The sequence below is a fragment of the Euprymna scolopes genome, chromosome 46 (assembly GCF_053919585.1).
Source record: "Euprymna scolopes isolate OS-2025 chromosome 46, ASM5391958v1, whole genome shotgun sequence".
In the NCBI taxonomy this organism is placed as follows: Eukaryota; Metazoa; Mollusca; class Cephalopoda; order Sepiida; family Sepiolidae; genus Euprymna; species Euprymna scolopes.
In genome coordinates, this window is record NC_136527.1 from 68,003,347 (window position 1) to 68,023,478 (window position 20,132).

General features: G+C 27.8%; 1 protein-coding gene across 2 annotated transcripts in view; it reads left to right on the plus strand.

Moving 5' to 3' along the window:
- The window catches only part of LOC145271304 (uncharacterized), a 285,483-nt gene that overhangs the window by 256,339 nt on the left and 9,012 nt on the right, over positions 1-20,132 (plus strand). Inside the window, exon 1 of one of the 2 annotated variants that reach the window (XM_080126851.1) lies at positions 7,144-7,225. The exons of the other annotated variant lie outside the window; for it this stretch is intronic. The gene's annotated coding sequence lies outside the window, so the exon portion shown is untranslated. Of the gene's footprint in view, positions 1-7,143; positions 7,226-20,132 lie in introns of those variants that run through there. 2 annotated transcript variants of the gene reach the window in all.

A 20,132-nucleotide genomic window follows, 5' to 3' on the forward strand; every position in this document is an offset into this window, starting at 1 on the left:
TTTTATATTAAACACATTTGCCTGATGTACCTCCAAATAAATTGTGATTTTCATTACTGTTCAGTCAATTTATATCTGACTACATTTGCACTATTTCTTTTATGTTCCTTTTCAAATAATTTACGCCGCTAAAATACAAATGTCCCCTTTATTAGATTAGCTACAAGTAGTTTTCGAGATATAATGACATGCATTATGCACTGTAATTCAATGTTCTACGTATGCACAATAAAAAAGTGTACTTCTCTGCAGGCACTGCCACCCTCATTTTTTAATAGTCTTTGCTGACAACATATATCAAGATCGAACTTGGGGCAAATACTTGGAGAGCTCTACCCCTCATAAGATGGGGTGTCTTGTGACCCCCCCCCCCCAACAACCATAGTTTAATTTTTTATGGGAGGGGGGCATGCTTCCACTGAACAACGCCGGTTTACGGGTCATGCTAGTTTTAAATAAAGGCTATACCACCCAACATATTTTTCAATAGGATAATTTGAAAAAAGTAAAACAAGAACGTGTTCTCAAACACTTAACTTACAAAAAGTAAGAAAATTATATTTAAATCTATATTTCCAGAACATAGTCACCAGCAATTGAAACATTAAAATCACCACCACAATTACAAGACTCTATGAAGTAAATCTATGTTATCTCCAAGGAAAATGGAACATAATTGCTCCATTTGCATTCTCGTTCTCGCTCACATTCCTGTCCCAGGTTACTGAGAAATACTGAGAATATTCCACGTTTAATGGCAACCTGCCCCAGCACCTCTCTGTTTGCTTTCAGCACCGTTTTCCATTGAGCCATACTTGTCTCCAAAAGCCCTACCACATTCCTAGCAACATTCATCATCAAGTGTTTCATGGATCCATGAATGAGGAACTATGTTGTAAGCCTTTCTGTAATCGATCCATGCTGCACTCAGATTCGTCTTCTTCCTCTTTTCATCCTGCATTACTGCATTATCAATCAGTAATTGCTCCTTGGAACCTCTCGAGCCTTTCCGACACCCTTTCTGCTCATCAGGGAAAAGATTCCAGTAAACAGTTTCAACATTAGTGGTAGACATGTAATTGGTCTATAATTGCTGACATCTGTTCCCTTTGCAGGATCCTTATAAATTAGTGTCATCGTTATAATAATAATAATGATAATGATAATAATAGAAATATAATAATAATGCCGATAATAATAATAATAATAGTAATATAATAATAATGCCAATGATAATAATAATAATAATAATAATAATAATAATAATGTAAGTAGTAGTAATAATAATGATAATAATAAGAAAAATGATAATAATAATAATAATGTAAGTAATAATAATAATAATAAGAAGAAGAAGAATACGCTGTAAATGGGATGACACCAAGCAATTACAAGCCAATAACATGCTTACAGGCAATGTGGAAAATTTTAACATCACAACTGAGTGAACAGATATACTCCTCTCTTAGCATTCCTGGACTACGGCCTGAAGAATAAAAAGAATGCCGAAAAGAAAAAGACACAAGTTATACATAGAACAAAATATCTTGAAAGATGCTAAAAGCAGGAAAAATAATATAGCCATGGCATGGATCGATTATAAGAAATTCTACGACAGAATCCCACAAACATGGATAATTGAATGCCTAACATGTACAAAATATCTGACAAAATTATTAATGTTATTAAGAAAGCAATGGAAATTGGAATTGACAGCTGCAGGACAACAACTGAATGAAATAAGAATACAAACAGCCCTTTTCCAAGGAGACTCGCTATCAAAATTTCTGTTTGGCATAACTATAATACCACCTTACTAGGTACTTAGAAAATATAATGCCGGTAAAAGTTTACAGCCATAGAACAAAGTATAAAATACCTCATGTATATGGATGACCTAAAGCTGTTTGCAAAATAAAAACCAAAAAGAATCTATAAACGCTGATAAACACAACTAAAATATTTAGCCGAGATATTGGAATGAAATTTGGGAGGAAATATGTGCACTACTGGAGATGAAAAAGGGAAAACTAGAGACATCAGAGGTATTGAATTAAAAGGAGACAGGGGTGCTTGGAGAAGATGGCACTTACAAATATTTGGGTGTCCTGGAAGCAGACACCAGCAAATCTACAAGAATAAAAGAGAAAATTGGAAAAGAGTACTTGAGAAGAACAAGAAAACTCTTCCAAACAAAACTATACAGTAAGAATCAAATTTAAGGAATAACACCAGGGCAGTATCGCTAATAAAATACTTTGGACCATTCAGAGGCTGGACCTAAAGAGGAACTTAGACATCTTGATCAAAGGACTGGATAATACCGATTGACTCTACTTAAAAAGAAACGAAAGGGTAAGAGGACTAATAAATGTAGTTGATTGTGTAGAAATACGACACACAAATGCACACCCACACATACGCACACAAACATGCATAAAAGACTTGGAAAATTACTTGAGTTAGAATGCAGAAAGACTGGAAACAGGTGATGATTACTGGAGATATGAAGAGACTTGTTGTCACCTAGGTTCAAGGGAACACCTTTCTTTCTCAGTGAGCAATCTCTAGTGATAACATCTATTGAGTGAAATAATAATAATATGTGAAAAGGAAGACGGCAGGAGATGACCGGTTTGTATAGAAGACTGTGTGGATGACACAAAAAAATAACTAGAAACATACATAATGCAAAATAATGAAAGGATAATTATGGCAGTAACAGACACTTAAAAAATCAATGAAGCAGAAAACAGAGATTTTATATATATATATTATATTTGCCCTCTATAGGCCCACAACAGCGGAGTTACTATCTTTAAGAGCATATCTGAGAAAAAGACCACATACTGTCTTCACATCCCTCGGCTAACATCCACATCTGTGGTGACTTCAACGTCCATAACGTGGAATGGCTGACCCATTAAAATAAGACAGATGATGAGGGGATGTTTTGTCATGATTTTGCCATTGCTTATGACCTCACTCAGATTGTTCACGAACTCAACCGTGTGCCTGATACACCCGGTAAATATGCAAGCCTCTTAGACCTTTTTCTCTCAACTTCCCCTGAGCTATGTTCATGTTCTGTTCATTCTCCTCTAGGATCCTCCGACCACTCCGTCATATCAGTTAAGATAAAAACGAAATGTAAGAAGCCCCCAGACGTACCCCTTCACCGTACTGTATGCCGATACTCTATGGGTGACTGGAATAGCTTCCGTACATTCATATCTGATTTACCTCTGCACTCCATGTTTAAAAAGGAAGTGTCCTCTATAGTATCAGATCTGACAGAATGGTTAATTGTAGGCATAGACTAATTCATACCATCTAAAAAATTCCAACAAAAAACTAACAGCCAGCAATGGTTCTCCCCAGAATGTGCTGCTGCTATCACGCACAGAAATCACTTTTTCCATAGCTGCCAACGTAATAGATGCACTGAGACTATAGCTGCTTTCAGGTCTGCCAGCAACCACTGTAAAAGAATAATAAAAAATGCAAGAGAGCTATATGCCCAGTCTGTTAAATCCAAGGTAGCTGATCAGCGGCTTGGATCCCACCAGTTTTGGCAAATAACAAATAGGATCCTGAACAGAAGTGTGCGTTCTATCCCAACCATTATCAATGGACCAGAGGTCATCTCGTCAGCGTCAGACAAAGAACTTTGCAGCTAATTCTACCCTATGCGACGAAGGCCATCAACTCCCCATATTTCCTCCTATAACACAGAACAAGCTAGGTAACATACAAATATCCGTGCATGAGGTCGCCAAGCTAATAAAGAACCTAGATTCCAGTAAAGCAACTGGCCCTGATGGCATCCCAATTATAGTGTTAAAAAAGCTTCAACCAGAACTTGCTCCCATACTTACGAAACTATTTAAGCGCTGCCTGAAGGAGAAGTGCTTTCCGACTCCCTGGAAGACCTTATCAGTTTGCCCTGTATTTAAGAATTCAGGTGATAAGTCATCTCCCTCTCAGTACAGACATATAAGTCTCCTGTGTGTTATGAGTAAGTTGCTGGAATCCATATTAAATAGAGAAATAGTCAAGCACCTCAGCAGGAATAACCTTCTTAGTGACACACACTATGGTTTCTGCTCTGCAAGATCTACCGCAGATGTGCTGACGGTTATATCCCACAGGATTAGTGAATCTCTTGACAAAGGTTTCCTTTCTAGGGCAATTGCTCTTGACATATCAAAGGCCTTCGACAAGGTATGGCATAAGGGTCTACTTCACAAGATTTCCAGCTACGGTATAACTGGAAATTTTTTCTCAATCATTAAATCATTTCTCTCCGATAGGCTCATAAGAGTAGTGGTAGATGGACAAAAATCCGAGGCCTGCAATATAAATGCTGGAGTCCCTCAGGGGTCAATCCTGGGCCCACCTCTCTTCCTGATGTACATCAATGACCTCCCTAACCACATACTTAAATCATTCGTTGACATCTATGCTGATGACACGACCATCTACGGCAACACATCAAAGGCTGTAAATGACAAAGTTCTCTCTGATTCTCTCTCCTCTGATCTCGAGCACGTGGTTCAGTGGGGGAAGATGTGGCTGGTTACCTTTAATGCATCCAAAACCAAACTCCTATCCTTACATCATCAACGCTCTGATCCCCATCTGGCATCAATTGTGATGGATGGCTCTCATCTGGGTGAGGCCCCGTGTTTTGACAAGCTTCTGGGTTTGACCTTTACTCCTGATCTGAAATGGAACACGTACATCAAGTCTGTTGCCAAGGTCACTGGAAAGATGGTGGGATCCTTCTACCACTCCAGAGGATATCTCACTACTGATGCAATTCTCTATCTATATAAAAGCCAAGTACGTCCAAGGATGAAATACTGTTGCTATATCTGGGCAGGAGCTGCTAAAAACAGCCTATCCTGCCTTGACAGAGTACAAAATAGACTTTGTGGCTTAGTGGGGGATGCCCTTTTCTCTACCCTGCAACCTCTCTCCCACAGAAGAGACATTGCGAGCCTATCCTTGTTTTATCGTTATTTCCATGGCAGGTGCTCGTCTGAACTCCAATCTCTGGTCCCCCCCTCGCCAATCTTTCACGAAAAACACCCGTCTAGCTGAATCCACTGTCAAAAGTTTCCCCCACTCTTTATCTGTGCCGAAGTCAAAACACGGATTCCATGAACAAAGCTTCTTTCTTAGAACTGCACGCCTGTGGAACTCTGTTCCATCTGCCTGCTTCCCACCGGAATACAACTTGGATGTGTTCAAGTCCAATGTTAACAAATTCCTAATGAACCGCCCCCTTAAGTAAACACTTCATCAAATCTCCACACTAAGGTAATGTACTTGCAATAACCCTTATCCCTGAGTGGCTTCCGGGCCTTGATAAGTGGTGATCATTGTATAAAAAAAAGAGAGACAAAGGATAAAACGAGAAAAGAAAAATGGGGAAAAAAAGATGAGAATAATGAAAACACTTGGACATGGATGTGAAAAGGACACATAAACCAAGAAACTGAATCCCTAATAACTGCAGCACAAGATATCTCGATAAGAACAAACCACGTCAAAGCAAAGATCGACAAAACACAAGAAAACAGCAAATGCAGACTCTATGGACAAGGAGACGGAATCATAAACAATATAGTAAGTGAATGCAGCAAGCTGATCCAATAGGAATACAAGAAAAGGCATGACCAAGTGAGGAAGGCAGTACACTTAGAATTATGCAAACAACTGCATCTCAAACATACAGACAAATGGTACAATCATAAGCTGGCAACAGTACTTGAAAACGAGAATCACAAAATCGTATGGGACATGGACATACAAACGGATAAACCCATCCAAGCAAGAAGACTGGATGTCGTAATGATAACCAAAAAAAAGAGTCTTATCAAATCGTAGACTTTGCTGTCCCAGCTGACCATAGGTTGAATATAAAAAAAAGGAGAAACAAAGAAAATACACAGAGCTAGCCAGGGAGCTGAAACGGATGTGGATGATGAAGAAAATCAAGATAATAACTATAATATTAGGAGTACGAGGAAGAATTCTGAAGAAAAGATTCACCAAATAATGATACTGAAAACAACTGAAATATTAAGGAAAATCCTTGAATGCGGAAACTAATACACATGAACCACATGTGTGGGCCAGACAAACTGCTGCAGAGGCAAAACACAAAGAAGCATTACATGGAACCAAGAACATTGAAGCTGCATATCTGTATCTCCTCACCCATCCCATCCTTGATTTTTCCGAAAAAAGTAGTGCCAAATAGTCGAGAAGGGTCAAGGAGGATGGAAAGACCAAGGCCAGACCTCTGATGGACAAGCACCAAGAGAACTGGGACCTTGGGGAGGCTTATTGCGGCTCAAATTTAAGGGAGATTTGTTGCCACTCAGCTTCCAGGGAAGACCACATGTCTTTTTTCAAGGAGACACCTTTGATGACTTGTGTGAAAGCTCCTTGTGAACCAGTAATAGAAAAAATGCACTCTCTAAAAATATATAAAAAATCAATAAATATTTTTTTTTTTTTCAATTTGACTTTCGGATAAATCGTCTTCTGATCCAAACTCATAGCATTTTTTTTTCTTTTTTCCCCTTACTCATATTACAAAAGGTTGTATTTTTGTTACATTAAAAATTATGAGATTTCTTATTATTTGCAATATATATATATATATATATATATATATATATATATATATATATATATATATATATGCATTTTTAACACTGAAAAAATATTCGTTTTTTTTAAAAATAAATTTGTTATTTAAAAAAGGTGCTAAATGCACTTACTGATTCGCACTAATTTTAAATCGTATTTCCAAGTTTAATTATAGTTCTACGATATGTTTTTTTTTTATTATTCAATTGTAAGGTTAAAGTAAAGAATAGGTACAAAACACCCTCCCCTCCCCATGTTAAGAATGGCTTTTTAAATAATAACGTTATTATTTCGGCACGGATCAATAAGTGCACTAGTACCCCTAAAAATATTAATGCATTTTTAACAATGAAAAATATTCTTTTCTTATTTAATAAATTTGTTATTAAAAAAACAGGATTTGAAATTACAATAAATGAAAATAATTATTTTAATTTTCTGCGAACTTGTTATTTCGGTCGTCATTTAAAATATCAACCTCCATTCGTCAAACTCGTCTCGTTTTAATTAACAAATCTTATAATCATTTCTTTGTTGAAGGCAGATTTACAAACAGAAAGTAAGTATTACTTGAAGTTGATTTTTTTTGTTTTAGTTCTTTTTTACAACAGAGCCGCGTCCAAACGCTTATGTTTCAATTTGGTTTTGATATAGAAATGTTTGCTTATAAACAAAGATTGATAATATTATAGATGGGTATGGACAAAGAAAATGCTTCTTAAAAGTCGGCTTATGATATTTTTTATAGTTTACGTCTGAATTTTTTAGGTGCATGATGGCTTCTTTTTTAGTTTACATTTTTCAAAAATAGTTTTTGCTAAAAAATAAACATGTTAATCTCTAAAATACAAACAATAAATAATATTGAAAAAAAATTTTTTTTTAATTTCAATTCCGAATAATTTAATTTCAATTCCGAATAAATTAAATCAAAAGAGTCTTTGGAAAGAAATTATTTGAACAATAATTCGTAAATTAAACTCATAATATCCCGAAATAAAGAAAATGCACCTTTTTGGCACTTATGAACATACCGTGCTGAAATTATTATTTAGAAAGCCGTTCTTAACATGGAGATAAGAGGGTGTTGTGTAACTATTCTGCACTTTCACCTTACAATTAAATTTTTTAAAAAATATAAAACTTGAATTATGATTGAAAATGTGAGAATTTTGAATTGGTTGACTTGCCGAGGGTAGGTCGGTGGGGAAGAAAGGAGTGCTGGTAGCTGTGACCAACACGGCCGGTGGTCCGTTAATCAAAGAACCTGAGTGCCTATTCCTTACAAGTTAAATAGACATTCCAGTCACGCGTGAATCTCGTTGACTGAGAGATGGAGTAGATAAAAGGGGTGGCCGCTCTGCTGTTGTTGTAGTAGTTGTTGTCTTTTAGACAAAGTACACTTCGACCATCGTTACTCATTTGTTACTTTTACAAGGAAAAACTGCTTGTAAGCAACGTCGACATTTCATTGCAAGACGTCAAACGTCTTTCCCCCCCCCTACTCGTCGGTAAGTTAATTCCGACAAAAATTCTATTTTAATAAATGGCGTGGTAACATAATTGAATAAGAAACACCTTTTTGGCACTAAAAATTGCATTAAAAAAAATGCCGACAATAATTTAGCGCTAATTTTCACCAAAGTACGGACCATGGGAAGTGTAATAATTACATTTAATTGATTTAATTTTGTTTTAATAAAACAGGAACTATTTCTTTAATTAGAATATTTTTGAATGTACACAAGAAAGAATTTCTTTATATTTCTCTAAAAACGTTTTATATTTTACTTGGTGTAAAAATTATTCAGGACGTTTGTTTACCAATGTTTTTTCCTTATATTTTGAAATAAAACGTTTGTAAAATGTTCAACTTGTCAATTTTAGCAATTACAATACTTGATTTATTTTAAATTTATTATTTATTAAAAATAAACTAAAAAAAAATATTGATTGATGATTAACTATACTTCAAATTTTAAATAGAATGATTATTTAATAATTAAATTATAAAATTTGACTTTTTCGCTGTTCTGTCCATCCCAATTTCTTAAAATCAATCGTCAATAGAATTTATAGCATTTTTAAAATTAATTGTTTTTAAATGATCCGGGATACAATCTCAATTTTTTAAATTTATTTTTATTTTAAAGATTATATATTAAATAAAATTGCTGATGTTTATACTTTCATTTGTAAAAACAAAGCAAAAGAATATTATAGTACTAAATTTTTTATTTTCCCGGAAACTATCACCATTAAAATAACAAGAAATACTTTTTTTTTGCGATTTTATTACATTTTTATTTTTTATTTTATTCTTATAAAAGGAAAAATAAAGTAATTCGATTCTTGTACTTTAAATTAAAAAATTTGGTAAGGCATTTTTGTTCACATAAAATAATAAATTTTCATAAATTTTATAATAAAAAATAATGGGTTCATTATATTCTGTGATAATTAATAAATACTGCAAATTTCATTAAAATCGGTTGATTTCCAGAATATTGGTTCATTTTTTAACTAAAGGGAGAGGTTTATACATTTTAGGGTATTTGCAATTCATTTTGCACGGACATAAGTAAAAGATTTTTTCTTATCAGGCATTTTTTTGTTTAAATTTATTTTCTTTGCAAGTCTTTGGAAAACGATTTTGATATTAAAAACGATGCAGCACATATCCCTGGCAAATATTATTTTACTTAGAAACCATTGTTATCATTCTATTTTCCTTTCCTTTTCATTCGCAAAGAAAAGCAAAAATATCAATTTAACACAAATATTGTTTTATTTATCTTTTACCGTTATTTAATTTGGTTTTCAAACCTGTTTATTTTTAGATAAAAACTCATTTGCATAGAATATTGTTTCCGCATAATTCATATTTGCATAGAATATTGTTTCCGCATCATTCACATTTGCATAGAATATTGTTTCTGCATCATTCACATTTGCATAGAATATTGTTTTCACATCATTTACATTTGCATAGAATATTGTTTCCACATCATTCATATTTGCATAGAATATTGTTTCCACATCATTTACATTTGCATAGAATATTGTTTCCACATCATTCACATTTGCATAGAATATTGTTTCCACATTATTTACATTTGCATAGAATATTGTTTCCACATCATTCACATTTGCATAGAATATTGTTTCCACATCATTCACATTTGCATAGAATATTGTTTCCACATCATTCACATTTGCATAGAATATTGTTTCCACATCATTCAGATTTGCATAGAATATTGTTTTCACATCATTCACATTTGCATAGAATATTGTTTTCACATCATTCAGATTTGCATAGAATATTGTTTCCACATCATTCACATTTGCATAGAATATTGTTTCCACATCATTCACATTTGCATTGAATATTGTTTCCACATCATTCAGATTTGCATAGAATATTGTTTTCACATCATTCACATTTGCATTGAATATTGTTTCCACATCATTCACATTTGCATAGAATATTGTTTCCACATCATTCACATTTGCATAGAATATTGTTTCTGCATCATTCACATTTGCATAGAATATTGTTTCAACATCATTCACATTTGCATAGAATATTGTTTCCACATAATTCACATTTGCATTGAATATTGTTTCCACATCATTCACATTTGCATAGAATATTGTTTCCACATCATTCACATTTGCATTGAATATTGTTTCCACATCATTTACATTTGCATAGAATATTGTTTCCACATAATTCACATTTGCATAGAATATTGTTTCCACATCATTCACATTTGCATAGAATATTGTTTCCACATCATTTACATTTGCATAGAATATTGTTTCCACATAATTCACATTTGCATAGAATATTGTTTCCACATCATTCACATTTGCATAGAATATTGTTTCCACATCATTTACATTTGCATAGAATATTGTTTCCCATCATTCACATTTGCATAGAATATTGTTTCCACATCATTCACATTTGCATAGAATATTGTTTCCACATCATTCACATTTGCATAGAATATTGTTTCCACATCATTCACATTTGCATAGAATATTGTTTCCACATCATTCACATTTGCATAGAATATTGTTTCCACATAATTCACATTTGCATAGAATATTGTTTCCACATCATTCACATTTGCATAGAATATTGTTTCAACATCATTTACTTTTGCATAGAATATTGTTTCCACATCATTCACATTTGCATAGAATATTGTTTCAACATCATTTATATTTGCATAGAATATTGTTTCCACATCATTCACATTTTCATAGAATATTGTTTCTACATCATTCACATTTGCATAGAATATTGTTTCCACATCATTCACATTTGCATAGAATATTGTTTCACATCATTCACATTTGCATAGAATATTGTTTTCACATCATTCACATTTGCATAGAATATTGTTTCCACATCATTCACATTTGCATTGAATATTGTTTCCACATCATTCACATTTGCATAGAATATTGTTTCCACATCATTCACATTTGCATAGAATATTGTTTCCACATCATTCACATTTGCATAGAATATTGTTTCACATCATTCACATTTGCATAGAATATTGTTTTCACATTATTCACATTTGCATAGAATATTGTTTCTACATCATTCACATTTTCATAGAATATTGTTTCCACATAATTCACATTTGCATAGAATATTGTTTCCACATCATTCACATTTGCATAGAATATTGTTTCCACATCATTTACATTTGCATAGAATATTGTTTTCACATCATTCACATTTGCATAGAATATTGTTTCCACATCATTCACATTTGCATAGAATATTGTTTCCACATCATTCACATTTGCATAGAATATTGTTTCAACATCATTCACATTTGCATAGAATATTGTTTCCACATCATTCATATTTGCATAGAATATTGTTTCCACATCATTTACATTTGCATAGAATATTGTTTTCACATCATTCACATTTGCATAGAATATTGTTTCCACATCATTCACAGTTGCATAGAATATTGTTTCAACATCATTCACAGTTGCATAGAATATTGTTTCCACATCATTCACATTCTCATAGAATATTGGTTCAACATCATTCACATTTGCATAGCCTAGTGTTACCTTTTTCTAAAGAAATCCTTGACACAATAAAAAAACTGACAAACAGTGACGTAGTTAGGGAAGATGTTTATTATCTTAAATCTGCGGATGTATTAGTTTCAACCCTTTATTAAAATTTCAACCATGGCTTGAATACTGTAAAGCTCTGTCAAGCTATCCTTTTACAATAAAGATGATAAATGCTATTTCTGTAATTCATAGTATTAATAACTTATTGATATCAGTGCAAAAATCGTTGCTACTATTTTATTAGACCAGTTTCATTGACAAAGAGACACACAGTCAAGGCCAAACTAATGCCTATTTCGAATAGGCTAAGAATATACTGACCATATTTTCACTCTCCAAAAACAAAACAAAAAAACTGTGAGCAACAAGTATAAAACTGTTGAGTGCTTCATCTTCATTGTTGCATTTGATTGTTTACTGTGGAACCATTTGGAAGGTCGTACATGGCTTCAAACTTCTCAACCTAATCAAAGTTTAATATCTCTCCACATACACTAAAGTTAGCATGTATGGTCAGTTGCTTCTTTGACATACAATCTAGCGATCGACAAAGATGAATTCTCTCACCTATGCTCTTCTCTTCTATCGACTGGATGACATTAAACACTATGGCAAACTTTCATGGGGTAACAGCTGGCCCAACTAACCTGGAGTGAATGTCACAACCTTATCCATGACGTCTGCGTTATTGTATGTACTTCTAGTCTTATACTTTTTCACATAGTCCAAAATCACAGTCTTGCACTCGACCAAGCTCCAATCTCCGTCCCATCGTTGAGCCTATTTTATAAATATGTTAAATGAATGTGTTCTGATGAACTCATAGCAATTGTGATCATTTAGCATGTGTACTCCTGAATAACCCGATAAGCAGTAAGATATCACTTCAATGTTGAGACGTCGAAAAGCTTTCTACTCTAATAGTTCTTTTTTATCCTCGTACTGATAAACTTTGAAATTTGTGATCTGTACTTCTAAATACTGGGAATAACTTTCAACACATGAATATAATTAGTTATTTTTATTATTCAAAAGAAAATAAAGTCTAACTTTATTACAGAATATATTTTCGCATGAAAGCTCATTTTAATAAGAAAATTTAGTTATTAAATTTAAAATATTGTCTCATGTTTTTTTTTGAGAATTTACATAAAAACAATTATACCAAAATATTTATTTTTTTACAAAATGACGATGCATTTATAAAATATTTAAATTTTTCTGTTCAGTTTTAGATATTGCCATTTTTCTGATGTTATTTGATTTTACTTACATTTTTTATACTTTCAGTAAATGTGGCTTTGTCATAAAGAATTTTACTGTTACACAAACGTTATTTTGAATATTTTTATTGTTTCTTTAAAATCTATAATTCTATTTTTATTTAATTAAAACTTTTCGATATTAAAAAATATAACTTTATTCGATACAATGAAATATAGTAAATTAAGAAATATTTTGATTTAAATAAAATTTATATTAAAAATATAACTTTATTTGATACAATTAAATATAGTAAATTAACAAATATTTTGATTTAAATAAAATTTATATTAAAAATATAACTTTATTTGATGCAATGAAATATAGTAAATTAACAAATATTTTGATTTAAATAAAATTTATATTAAAAATAAAACTTTATTTGATGCAATGAAATATAGTAAATTAATAAATATTTTGATTTAAATAAAATTTATATTAAAAATAAAACTTTATTTGATACAATGAAATATAGTAAATTAAGCAATATTTTGATTTAAATAAATTTATATTAAAAATATAACTTTATTTGATACAATGAAATATAGTAAATTAATAAATATTTTGATTTAAATAAAATTTATATTAAAAATATAAGTTTATTTGATACAATTAAATATATTAAATTAAGAAATATTTTGATTTAAATAAAATTTATATTAAAAATATAACTTTATTTGATACAATGAAATATAGTAAATTAAGAAATATTTTAATTTAAATAAATTTATATTAAAAATATAACTTTATTTGATACAATGAAATATAGTAAATTAAGAAATATTTTGATTTAAATAAATTTATATTAAAAATATAACTTTATTTGATGCAATTAAATATAGTAAATTAACAAATATTTTGATTTAAATAAAATTTATATTAAAAATATAACTTTATTTGGTACAATGAAATATAGTAAATTAATAAATATTTTGATTTAAATAAAATTTATATTAAAAATATAACTTTATTTGGTACAATGAAATATAGTAAATTAGCAAATATTTTGATTTAAATAAAATTTATATTAAAAATATAACTTTATTTGATGCAATGAAATATAGTAAATTAACAAATATTTTGATTTAAATAAAATTTATATTAAAAATATAACTTTATTTGATGCAATGAAATATAGTAAATTAGCAAATATTTTGATTTAAATAAAATTTATATTAAAAATATAACTTTATTTGATACAATGAAATATAGTAAATTAAGAAATATTTTGATTTAAATAAAATTTATATTAAAAATATAACTTTATTTGATACAATGAAATATAGTAAATTAATAAATATTTTGATTTAAATAACATTTATATTAAAAATATAACTTTATTTGATGCAATGAAATATAGTAAATTAACAAATATTTTGATTTAAATAAAATTTATATTAAAAATATAACTTTATTTGATGCAATGAAATATAGTAAATTAGCAAATATTTTGATTTAAATAAAATTTATATTAAAAATATAACTTTATTTGATGCAATGAAATATAGTAAATTAATAAATATTTTGATTTAAATAAAATTTATATTAAAAATATAACTTTATTTGGTACAATGAAATATAGTAAATTAAGAAATATTTTGATTTAAATAAAATTTATATTAAAAATATAACTTTATTTGATACAATGAAATATAGTAAATTAATAAATATTTTGATTTAAATAACATTTATATTAAAAATATAACTTTATTTGATGCAATGAAATATAGTAAATTAACAAATATTTTGATTTAAATAAAATTTATATTAAAAATATAACTTTATTTGATGCAATGAAATATAGTAAATTAATAAATATTTTGATTTAAATAAAATTTATATTAAAAATATAACTTTATTTGATACAATGAAATATAGTAAATTAAGAAATATTTTGATTTAAATAAAATTTATATTAAAAATATAACTTTATTTGATACAATGAAATATAGTAAATTAATAAATATTTTGATTTAAATAACATTTATATTAAAAATATAACTTTATTTGATGCAATGAAATATAGTAAATTAACAAATATTTTGATTTAAATAAAATTTATATTAAAAATAAAACTTTATTTGATGCAATGAAATATAGTAAATTAAGAAATATTTTGATTTAAATAAAATTTATATTAAAAATAAAACTTTATTTGATACAATGAAATATAGTAAATTAAGAAATATTTTGATTTAAATAAAATTCATATAAAAATATAACTTTATTTGATACAATGAAATATAGTAAATTAACAAATATTTTGATTTAAATAAAATTTATATTAAAAATATAATTTTATTTGATGCAATGAAATATAGTAAATTAATAAATATTTTGATTTAAATAAAATTTATATTAAAAATATAACTTTATTTGATGCAATGAAATATAGTAAATTAGCAAATATTTTGATTTAAATAAAATTTATATTAAAAATATAACTTTATTTGATGCAATGAAATATAGTAAATTAAGAAATATTTTGATTTAAATAAAATTTATATTAAAAATATAACTTTATTTGGTACAATGAAATATAGTAAATTAAGAAATATTTTGATTTAAATAAAATTTATATTAAAAATATAACTTTATTTGATACAATGAAATATAGTAAATTAATAAATATTTTGATTTAAATAACATTTATATTAAAAATATAACTTTATTTGATGCAATGAAATATAGTAAATTAACAAATATTTTGATTTAAATAAAATTTATATTAAAAATATAACTTTATTTGATGCAATGAAATATAGTAAATTAATAAATATTTTGATTTAAATAAAATTTATATTAAAAATATAACTTTATTTGGTACAATGAAATATAGTAAATTAAGAAATATTTTGATTTAAATAAAATTTATATTAAAAATATAACTTTATTTGATACAATGAAATATAGTAAATTAATAAATATTTTGATTTAAATAACATTTATATTAAAAATATAACTTTATTTGATGCAATGAAATATAGTAAATTAACAAATATTTTGATTTAAATAAAATTTATATTAAAAATATAACTTTATTTGATGCAATGAAATATAGTAAATTAGCAAATATTTTGATTTAAATAAAATTTATATTAAAAATATAACTTTATTTGATGCAATGAAATATAGTAAATTAATAAATATTTTGATTTAAATAAAATTCATATTAAAAATATAACTTTATTTGATGCAATGAAATATAGTAAATTAATAAATATTTTGATTTAAATAAAATTTATATTAAAAATATAACTTTATTTGATACAATGAAATGTAGTAAATTTAAAAATATTTTTATTTAAATAAAATTCATATTAAAAATATAACTTTATTTGATACAATGAAATATAGTAAATTAAGAAATATTTTGATTTAAATAACATTTATATTAAAAATATAACTTTATTTGATGCAATGAAATATAGTAAATTAAGAAATATTTTGATTTAAATAAAATTTATATTAAAAATATAACTTTATTTGATACAATGACATATAGTAAATTAATAAATATTTTGATTTAAATAAAATTTATATTAAAAATATAACTTTATTTGATACAATGACATATAGTAAATTAATAAATATTTTGATTTAAATAAAATTTATATTAAAAATATAACTTTATTTGATGCAATGAAATATAGTAAATTAAGAAATATTTTGATTTAAATAAAATTTATATTAAAAATATAACTTTATTTGATACAATGACATATAGTAAATTAATAAATATTTTGATTTAAATAAAATTTATATTAAAAATATAACTTTATTTGATACAATGAAATATAGTAAATTAAGAAATATTTTAATTTAAATAAAATTTATATTAAAAATATAAGTTTATTTGATGCAATCAAATATTGTAAATTAATAAATATTTTGTTTTAAATAAAATTCATATAAAATATAACTTTATTTGATTCAATGAAATATAGTAAATTAACAAATATTTTAATTTAAATAAAATTTATATTAAAAATATAAGTTTATTTGATGCAATCAAATATTGTAAATTAATAAATATTTTGATTTAAATAAAATTCATATAAAATATAACTTTATTTGATACAATGAAATATAGTAAATTAAGAAATATTTTAATTTAAATAAAATTTATATTAAAATATAACTTTATTTGATGCAATTAAATATAGTAAATTAACAAACATGTTAATTTAAATAAAATTTATATTAAAATATAACTTTATTTGATACAATGAAATATAGTAAATTAAGAAATATTTGATAAATTTGATAATATTTTTGCATGTATGGTCAGGAGTCATGCTTTTTTGACATACATTCTGGCGATCGACAAAGATTCATTCTCTTAGCCTCTTCACTTGTACGCAATCGACTGAATGATCTTGAACACTATGGCCAACAAACCTGGAGTAAAATCCACAACACTTACCCATGACGTCTGTGTTGGTGTGTCTACTACTAGTCTGACCCTCTTTAACAAGGTCCAACAGCACAGTCTTGCACTCGACCAAGCTCCAATATCTGTTGTATCGTTGCAATATTTTATCTCTGTGCGTTTTTTATGTGTTAAATGAATGTGCTCTGATGACTCATAGCTCTTGTGTCCATTTAGCATATGTACTCCTGAATAACCCGACAAGCAGTAAAATCTTACTGTTTTAATGTTGAGACGTTGAACAGCTTTCTACTCTAATAGTTCTTTTTTGTCCTCGTACTTATAGACGGTGTAATTTAGGATCTGTACTTCTAAATACTGAGAATAACTTTCAACACATGAATATAATTAGTTATTTTTATTATTCGAAATAAAATAAAGTCTAACTTTATTACAGAATGAATTTTCACATGAAAACTCATTTTAATAAGAAAATTTTGTTATTAAATTTAAAATAATGTTTTTTGTGAAAATTTATATAAAAAGCAACTATACCAAAATAATCATTTTTTTACAAAATGATGCATTTATTAAATATTTAAATTTTTCTGTTCAGTTTTAGATATTCCCATTTTTGACGTTATTTTATTTTACTTACATTTTTAAACTTTCAGTAAATATGATTTTTGTGAATAAGAATATAACTGCTGCATATTTCGATTTTTTTCAATATCTTTATTGTTTATTTAAAAAACTTTAATTCTATTTTGTTTTAATAGATTCATATAAAAAATATAACTTTATTTGATACAATGAAATATAGTAAATTAAGAAATATTTGATAAAATGTTAAAGGGATGAATGAATTTCCTTTGTATTTACTGTAATGTAACCTAAACTAGTGGGGGCAATTTGGTGTTCTCCAATTTTACGTGTATTCAAATATTTACATATACATTTATACATTTGTATACACATTTGTTGAACTAAAAGCAACGGTAAATAATTGATAGATTTATTGAATGCATTGGAAATGTATTGCAAATGTATCGAGATTATTATAACGGTTTTTGAAGATCATCAATAAAGTATTTGTGCTTTTAAAATATTATAAATTATTTATTTCGCTTATGAGCTAAATATATAAATTATATTAAAAAACATTAGATTTGGATTTCATTGACGGTTTTGCATAAATTTAATAAAATACTAAACTACGCAGGTCCGTTGAGTCAGTATATTTTACAGATTGCCAAGGAATATTGAGTATACACAATTGCTGTATAAAAGTGCAAGTGAGTCTACAGAATTAATGTACGAGCGTGCAAAAATCTTTAAATGCATGCAAGAACAAACATGACAACCAATGAAACCAATAGACACTTTTGTATGTGCACGCAAAAAATTGAATGGAAACAAACATGGTGACCAGGGAAAACAATACAGAATACATTGGATAATAGAGCTCTTAACATCATTGCCTTTAGATTGAATGAAAAATCCTTTATATAAAAAATGAATGAAAATAACGGAAAAAAAGACAAAGAAGGAGTGTGCATTGTACAATTCCATCCTAGTATGTTTTGTGTGTTTACAGCTTTACAAATGGCAGGATAGAATAATTAACTAGTTAATTAATATTTAATGATGAGACATTTTTCAAACAAATCTTTAAAATAATTTAAGGTTCCCGTCACATACATTTTAAAGTAGTGGTTCTACATATTTTTAAAAATGTTTGAAACTTATGAGTAAAACCACCCCACATCATTCCTGCTTCTACCCCCACTCCTGCTCCCAAACGTTAATATATTCTAACGATTACATGTCCCACTACGTCGCCAAGAAATGGGGTCTCAATTAACGTAAAATTTATATAAGAAAGTGATCCCTCACGCTAAAATGTTAAAATTTAATTATTTGAAAAAAAATCCCTTCTTGTATATTAACATTAAAGACCGTTGAAGTAAAATCTAGATTTTGATTTTTTTTTAAGAAGTAAACTACGCTGGATTACTCGAAAAAAAACCTAAATATTTTTTTATATTTGTAAATTGATCAAGTATTTTTAGATAAAAAGAACATTTGCTTTGCTTTTTGTCTGAAAACAATTCCAACTTGCAATGAATAATACAAATAAAATAATCATAAATAATTGTGGGTACAAAAAATGTAGTTTTTGATAAATCAAGTTCTAGTTTGAATCAAACACAACTTGGGTACAGAAAATATATATTTTTTAAATATGTAGGTGCACCTGGACAATTGGCACCACATTTAAATTGTTGTTTTTTCATCTCTTATCAACTATTTCTGCTGATTAATTAACAATACACTACAAGATTATTAAAGAAAAATTGAAAAAAATCAATATTTAGATATTTGGAGGTGAGTCGAATTTAACGTACAATGTTCAAGTAAGTCGATCTCACATTTATAGAACCGATTTACAGCCCCTATTTGACATCGGCTCTTTCACCTCATCCCCCCGCCATTAATATAATTTTGTTTCCTTTTTTGCGACTGTTCACTTTTAGAAAAGTTCAGTCCTCCCCATTTCATTATATTATTTTATTTACAACTTTTAAGGGGTGTTTTTGCATTTAACTACTTGCGTTACTTTTTTAAATAGTACTAGTTTACCCATTGGCCCTCAAAGGGCAAGATGAAAAATGTTCAAAATAAAACTGATTTTAAGATTATATTGTTG